The sequence below is a fragment of the Patella vulgata genome, chromosome 5 (genome assembly GCF_932274485.2).
Source record: "Patella vulgata chromosome 5, xgPatVulg1.2, whole genome shotgun sequence".
In the NCBI taxonomy this organism is placed as follows: domain Eukaryota; kingdom Metazoa; phylum Mollusca; class Gastropoda; family Patellidae; genus Patella; species Patella vulgata.
Genome location: NC_065883.2, coordinates 38,452,859 through 38,461,149, shown reverse-complemented (window position 1 = coordinate 38,461,149; position 8,291 = coordinate 38,452,859). Strand labels below are relative to the sequence as shown.

The window sequence follows — 8,291 nt, the reverse complement described above, 5'->3', positions numbered from 1 at the left end:
CACAACCTTGATATACCATATTCTTACGCTATTTGAGAACGAACGGCGGCCATTTTATCTGTCAATTGTGGGCCGATTTTCACGAAATTCGAACTCAGTCCTTCTTAGGGTGTAACGGTGATATAATAATACGGGTTTTTAAATCGGATAAAAATTATGACTTCTATAGGGTCCACAAGCTAAAAACGCGAATTTTCGCACAATCAGGGGCCATAATTCAGGAAGTTACGGTCCGATATGCGCGACTATCGAAAGGAACGGAGATCTTTGGGTTATAAACTTATATTTCAAGTTTCAACAAACTCGGATAAAAACTAAAAACGTGATTTTTCGTACAATCAGGGGCCATAATCCATGAAGTTTCGATCCGATACATGCCAATATCGAGAGCAGCCGAGATCTTTTGGGGATAAACCTATATTTCAAGTTTCGTCAAAATCGGATAAGAATTGTGACCTGTAGAGAGTCCACAAACAATTGTGGACGGACGTCCGGAAGGACAGGGGCGACGGCATAATACGTCCACATGAAAATGTGGGCGTATAAAAACAATATCATTAGTTATCGCTCTGTATTTACAGTAACAAAGACATAATGCAGTATTTAGTATTCCATTTTTATTTCTCAATAAGGAATCACATAAAATTTGTTAAAACGCAACAGATATAAGTCAGCCATAATCAGTTTTAAATTGTTCTGGCATATTTTCAATGATAATATTTCTGTGCGGCCATATAACAAGAGAGCCAAGTCTATAAAACATATAATTGGTCCAATTAGTAAATAAACTGCTACAATCCTGAAAAATATAAACAGTAAATAGATTATATAATATGTATTTCAGGCACTCCTTACACAAGTGACAACACAACCAAGAGCAGAGAACTCTGATAAATGTGGTGAAATAGTTTTTCAAAAAACAGTTGATGTATATTTAGATTTAAATCAGATAGAAAAGATGACAGTTGAGTAGAAATAAATAGATGTAAAGCAAGATGAAGCCATAAAAATAGAGATTCCATTTCGGGACTAACATATGGTTTAATTTTATTTCAATAATTCGCTTGCGCGTAGGGGTCTTTAGCAGTGGGAGGAAACCGGAGGACCCGGAGAAAACCCACGAGGTTGGACAGGCGACCCTACTCCTTGTCACGTACAAACGGGGATTCGAAACCATCAATTGGTAGTAATTAGAAAATGAAATGAAATGAAATGAAATGGAGTTTAACGTCCTACTGTTCTGCTCCTAACCTGGGCTAATGAAGACGGGCATACGCCATACAGTGTGCTATGAGGGAAATTTTGCCCGGACAGCGCCAGTCGACTCAATGACAGACTTTATGATACAGCGCGCGCACGCTAACCATTCAGCCATCCAACCCCCCGATTCCACAAGAAATATTAATAACATTTAGATGAACGAAAGAAAGTGTTGTGTTACGGCCTCAAATTTTGGAGCGTTATGAAAAGAAAGAAAGAAATAGAAGTTTCATTTTTAGAAAACACATTTGACAACTCATTTTTATTCTTTTCTCACTTCTTATGGGCAAGCAAATGAAACCATTGCAAAACAAATGTATATCAAACAGCCCGGGAATCATATTCATGACATTGGACTTTTCCATTTTTAGGTGCTACACCAGATGCAAGTGTTTGTGATAAAGGCGGGACTAAGCTCATTGAAATTAAATGTCCTTTTTCAGCTCGAGATATGACACTTACAGAAGCATGCAATACACTGAAAGATTTTTTTTCAGTGCAAAATGATAATGAATATAAATTGTAGAAACCATATGGCAGCATCAACTATATTCTCTATCTGTACCATTTTATTAAAGCATTTTCTTCACAGTTTTCATACTCAATCAGATTTGACTTGATAGAATATCTGTAAAGAAATTTGTACATACATGATTATATTTTAGAATTTTTATACCAGAGATTGATAGAGACTAATTTTGTAATTACAGCAGTAAAATATTTTAATTGTTTGCTGCTAAAGCCTGTCGTCTAATTTTAATAAATATGATGTTATGACGCCAAGATTTTACTACAACATTTATGTGCTTAAACATTGAATTGGATTATTATAAAATAATTATATACTAACATTGTCATAATTATTTAAATTATTATTTAAAAATCTCCAGGGAAAGATTATCATATATTTATTGGTGTTTTTTTGTTTTTGTTTTTTTTTTGTTTAGAGTTATAACTTACGTTTATGCATATTGAAATGTATGTAATTGTATATTTGTATATCATATTGTATATACTTTTCTTTGTACTGGAGAGGGGTGATATAGGCTTTGTCCTGTTCCCCAATCCTATTCACTAGTTTGAATAAAATATTGTTTAAATAAAAAAAATAAATATGATAATTAGACTAGCCATTAATAAAAAAAAATGCAACATTAACACAATTTTCTCAATTTTAATTTCATGCTATTACCATAACTTAGAGTTACAGATGCATAAAAAATGTATGTACTTTATACCAGGATCTAAATAAATGAAATATATCTAAATGATATAGAATAGTTTGTAGTGTCAGACAGAGAGAAATGGAGTTTAACATCCAGTTGACACAAACTGGATAGGTCATTTTTGGACTGACAAATTGTCCAATTTTATTTCAATAATTGCCTTCAGCATAGGAGGCCCTGGAGAGAACACACGAAGTTGGACAGAGGAGCCTTGCCACATACAAGTATTGGTTCGAATAGTTTGAAACCACCTCACTTGACTGACTGACAGACAGCCTGTGTTAACCATTCGACAACCCAAAACCCCTGTATAGGACAGAAGACACATCTACAAGACAGTGATTCCAGGCCTCCGTATGACTTATACTTTGAGCACATGTGACAGGAAATAATCATTGTAAAGCTGATAAACCCATTGTTACCTTTAAACCTTTGATTCAACTATTGCAGATTTCTTTAAAAAATTACTTGAACTGGGTTTGGGTGGTGGTCATGGTTGAGCCATGTGATCATAATGCAGTGCAGCGATAAGATGTGGCTGACCATTTACAAAGTGCTGAAAAATGAAAAAAATAATATTATAAATATTATTATTATACTCAGCCAAATTAAAAACTTGACACTCGAGATTTTTAAACCTAGATTTTTAATATTTGGTTTAAGGCAACTATTTTAGTGTTATGTTGTGCACAGACGACCTTGACATCAACAGAGAGCACGAATACGTCTCGCCGAAAGTCCTTGACACTGATAACGTTCGTGATGTCACAGTACCCCCCAAAATGAAATTCACAGACTTGGAGAACAATCGTATTAAAGTGTTTAGTAACGGTTGTGGCCTCCTCTAGCGTCTCGTTCTGCCACACAACGTCTTCTCATGGATCTCAGAACATTAGTAAACACTACCCGAGGAAGACGTCGCCACTGCTCAGCAAGAGCATGTTGAAGGTCCTGCAACGTCAGTGGTGGAATCACTTGCTGACGAACACGTCGACCCAGTTCGTCCCAGATGTGTTCAATAGGATTAAGGTCGGGGCTAAGCGACGGCCAATCCAGGACTTGGACACCGGCATTTCTTAAAAAATTCTGGGTAGCAATTGCTGTACGAGGTCGAGCATTGTCTTGTTGAAACGTTAGTCCAGGCACATGTCTCTGCATAAACGGAAGAAGAACAGGTTGCAAAATCTGATCCCTGTACTGGACAGCATTTAAGTTCCCTTGGACAACAACAAGAGGAGAACGTCCATGTGCACAAAAAGAACCCCAAACCATGACGTTGCCGCCACCAATTCGGTCAACTTCTCTGACGCATACTTGAGCGTAACATTCACCTCGTCTGCGGTACACTCGGACCCTGCCATCGGCAAATCTCAAAGTGAATCGAGATTCGTTACTAAAGACAACCGAATTCCACTGTCTTTGAGTAAATCTTATGTGTCTTGTGGTCCACACAAGTCGGTTACGGCGATGAAGAGGTGGCAATATTGATCCATAATAGGGCCTCCGAGCTCGAGGACCAGCAGCCTGCAAGCGATTTCGAACAGTTTGTGCAGTTACCCTTCCACCAAACATCTCTCTACTTGTGGAGGTTGCAGTGACAAATCTGTTTCTAAGATGACGTAATCGTATTGATTGATCTTCCTGGAGTGACGTCACACGTGGCGCTCCCGCCCTTGGGCGGTCGGCAATAGTTCCAGTTTGAAGCACTATCATTCTAAGATTAATTATTGTCTGGCGTGAACAATTAAAGGCTCTTGCAACAGTGACCACAGACTGACCAGCATAGAACCTACTATAGCACGTAGACGTTCTACATTTGAAAGGCGCGGCATTTTCTAACAAAGATGAAAATAAAAATTTTAATTATTTTCCATTTCGTTACGTGTGCGTGTTCAGTTTAAGCAAACTTGCATCGATTGACCTCACGAGTTTGTGTTTGCACATGTTTTTCAGGTTTTTCATCTTTATATGCTCAAAAGTCACGTGATCCACGTGACTTTACAATTTTATGAAATTAAAGGCTTCTTACTACTTACTATCGTTAGAAACACTTTAAAAAAAATTTGACTTACCAGAAAAAAAAAATTGTTGAAATTCATCAGTGTCAAGTTTTTAATTTGGCTGAGTATATGATACATAATATAATTTACATGACCATTTCATTCTCCTAGATAATTACTATCAAGTTTTTAATTGGCAACTTGATTTGCTTTGTGTGCCTTTCGCCTTCTGTTTTTTGTTAACAATAACTTCTTAATTTTGTTCAAACTTGAAGTTAAGGCCCATGTCTGAACTATTTAACCTGCAGATCTGTCCTATAGGCCTATATCATACTATGTGAGGTACAGTCAAATAAGATCAACTATATTAATTATATTATGAAAAAGATTGTTTCCACTGGCTGTCACTTCTGCTCTGGTTCAATAACGGAATGAATTTATATGTACAAAATGTTTGACAGGAAATAGGCCTACTGACATTTTAATGTCACATTGTAAAAACAGTCACATTTATTAGCCTATAAGACAAGGCCTACCGGTACATAAATTTTGTTTGAAAAAAGAAAAGAAAAAAACAAACAGTAGGCAAAAAAAGTCTATAAAAATATAAATAAATAATAACCTTAGTGTGGGCCTTAATATTTCTCCACTCGAAAAGTTGTCCGCATTGACAACCTATCTCTGGAATCGAGTCAGTTACTGAGTTAGGTAGGGTCGGCTCTCATAGTATCGCGTGTTCTTCCAAACTTTGGGGAAGTATATAAAGGTTATCCCTCCTGTCTCTTCGGGTATCTACTGTCCGTATTACACGTTCTCCAAGCACATCTCTTTACCATTATGAAAGGTTGGTGGTGTCTGCTGGAAACACCTTAACCTTTATTTACGTGTCTGACCATAGATATCATTAGTGATTGGTTGATTTATTGTTTTGATTATGCAGTCACGTGATCAGCACCGATTAAGATAACTAGTATTAAAAATCTTATTTTCGAGAGAACACACGCTAATTATGTAGTGATTTTGAAAATATTTCACTACAAAGTCAATAGGCCCAATAGCGGGCAGATCATTCATATCTAGTTACGTCTTAGTCTCGGTCACCCAGAACCTCCTAGTCTTCCACATACTTAGTAGACTAGACAACATGCTCTAAATGACGTCAGGCTAGTTCCTACGTCACTGCGCTATTATGCAAGTCAGAAAAGGAGTGACGTTGGAGCGAGTCTGACGTATTAGAGCAGGTTATCCAGTCTACATACCATAGAACTAGAATACTAACGGGAACGCCCACCGTGTGACGTCACTACCTTATGTGACGGCGGGCTTCTGACGCTGATATCGGGCACAGCGTACTTCCGGTTTCTGCTCGCACTAACAAAATGCCTGGCGCGAATTGTGTTTTGTTCGGATGTTCCGCCTGCAATAAAAGAAATCGGGGTTGATCATTCTATCGCTTACCCAAAAACAACATAGAGTGGAGAGAGAATCATTACGTATCATACAGTCTACCAGATCAGACCCGATAAATGACAAGACCTTGACAATATGTTCAAGACACGTTGAGTCGGATTATTTCGTTGAAAAAGTAAGTGAAAACTCAAAAGAAATTAATTATGTAGATTCTAGTTGGCAGTCCACCCTGACAACCTACAATGAAACAATGAAGTTAAGTTAAACCCATACTAGCTGAATGTCTGTATTTTCATGTTTGCCCGTTAGATTTTACCCTTTCTCTCATCAAAGTTGTATGCATATAGGTTTGTTTACATTAGTGCCGTAGCTAGGCCTAGTCTACTTTCAATTTGTTATGAAATTGACGATTACTACACCCGATGAGTGTGTGACAGCATGACGATTCTCTCTCAACAATCTTCTTTTACTTTAATTTTATGAATTACTAATTATTATTTTTTTTTAAAGGTCAAAGTTTTAACTGAGCAGCTCCATAAAAATTAAAATTGTATATTTATTTATGACTGACCTTGACCTGTCAAATCCTTTTATTTTTAAATTCCGAAATAATCTTGTTCCCGGTATGAATAATCAACAAGCATGGAAAAAAAAATAATTATATCTGAACCTTTTGTTTTGTATGTAGGAACCTTTTTATTTTGATTTTATGAATATTTCAGATGTTTACAAAAATTCTGGGACCACATATGGAAGATTAAAAGAAGGGTTTGGGAGACTATCAACCTTAATTCTTCTACAGAAAAGCGTAACAACAAAGAAATTGAATCCAAGGAAGTCACCGGTAACTTAAATTTCTGTTAACTTAATTATGAATATGAACATTCGATGTTTCCTTATAAAAGATCAGTATATGAACATTTAATTCATCAATATTAAACAGACATTATGCAAGAGCTAAATCTGTCAATTGCAGGTCTTTCTTTAGGCCAGGAATGTTATCTAAATTATTAATTAGACATCCAGACCATAATCAACGCTCGATGGCATCGCTAGCCTGTGATATATACTGGATTAGAGCCCAGTCTGCTACTTCTGATTAAATCAAAAAATGGATAATCGAGACCATGTTTTTTTTTTTATCGTACCGACCTTAGTAATGATGATCGAGGCTAGGCCCAAAATTCAACCACTAAATACTCGGTTCAGGGTGGATCAATTTGACTGAAATTTTCAGCAAATTCCCTTTACATTATCTAGTTTTTAACTATGATAATGAGAACTGCTAGCTCTTTCTGTAATCTCCCATAATTTTATTTATAAATACTTGTATGAATATCCGATTCTTCTTTATATTTACTTTTGTAATTTTTTCGATTTTATTCAGAAACCGAGAAAATTATGAATACATGTATGAGAATCCAATTCTTCTTGTTTTAATTGAATTTTATGAATTTGTCTATTTTATTCAGAGTCCAAGGAAAACCGAGGAAACTCAATGTTTACATATTAAAGGAAGTAACCTTTCAGATGTTGCAGAAATCATTTTTATGTCAAATGCCTGCTTTGTGGCTATGTCAGTCTTCAAGTGATTATATCTATCTGTTTAAAACTGAAGATAAAAGTGTAACATACCTTTTAACCATTGACAAGGACTTGAATTGTGAAGTACAATATAATAATTTTTGTTTCCTGTTCAAATTAAAGTTACATCTATAGATTTACTTATAAGAACTGTTGAGAATATGAAGATATGTAGGGGCATAACATCAAAACATTTACAGTCTTATTTTCAATGTCACCCTACAACTGTAAGATATATCAGACAGGTTGATCTTTTCATGAACACAAATAAGTCAACATATACTATTCAAAAAAAGTAGGGGATATTTGATTTTGGGGGCATAATACTAAAATATGCAAATGACTACGAAAAAAGTCACTATAGAACCTAACAGAAGAAACATTTCCAGTTACATGTGACGCCCAAACGCACCAATAGCTACCGCATGGAATGCAGGTGATGCTTGGGATCATCATGGGGGTCCAACCCAAGATTTGCACGACTCTGACTCTGAATGTTACAGTCATTGTGGCATTGAATTCCAGGGTGGAAACATCAGTTTAATTGTTTTAGTGACCAGAAAACAAATTTTGATATGCGTCGGCTTACCCAAAATGAAAGGTTACGTGCCCTTGGCATGCTACAGATCGGCACAACACAGGCGGTTGTGGCGCGGACGATGAATGTTTCTCAGTCTGTCATAAGCAGGCTATGGTCCAGATACCGTGATACACAATCTGTACAGGACAGACCACGCTCAGGTCGACCAAGGGCGACAACTCAAGCCCAGGATCGATTTATCCGTACCTTGGCCTTGAGAAATCGTGTCAT

At 36.5% G+C, this 8,291-nt stretch overlaps 2 long non-coding RNA genes across 2 annotated transcripts in view; one reads left to right on the top strand and one right to left on the bottom strand.

The window, feature by feature from the left end:
- Nucleotides 1-622: 622 nt before the first annotated feature.
- Nucleotides 623-8,291, bottom strand: part of LOC126820692 (uncharacterized) — a 39,444-nt gene continuing 31,775 nt past the window's right edge. The window contains exons 2-4 of the long non-coding RNA XR_007680080.2: nucleotides 2,909-3,042; nucleotides 1,723-1,888; nucleotides 623-799 (exon numbers count right to left, since the gene is read on the bottom strand). This is a non-coding gene — a long non-coding RNA (uncharacterized LOC126820692). The remainder of the gene's footprint in view (nucleotides 800-1,722; nucleotides 1,889-2,908; nucleotides 3,043-8,291) is intronic.
- Nucleotides 5,757-7,751, top strand: LOC126820701 (uncharacterized). Its single transcript, XR_007680089.2, has 3 exons — nucleotides 5,757-6,071; nucleotides 6,619-6,740; nucleotides 7,369-7,751. It is a non-coding gene; the product is annotated as an uncharacterized LOC126820701 (long non-coding RNA).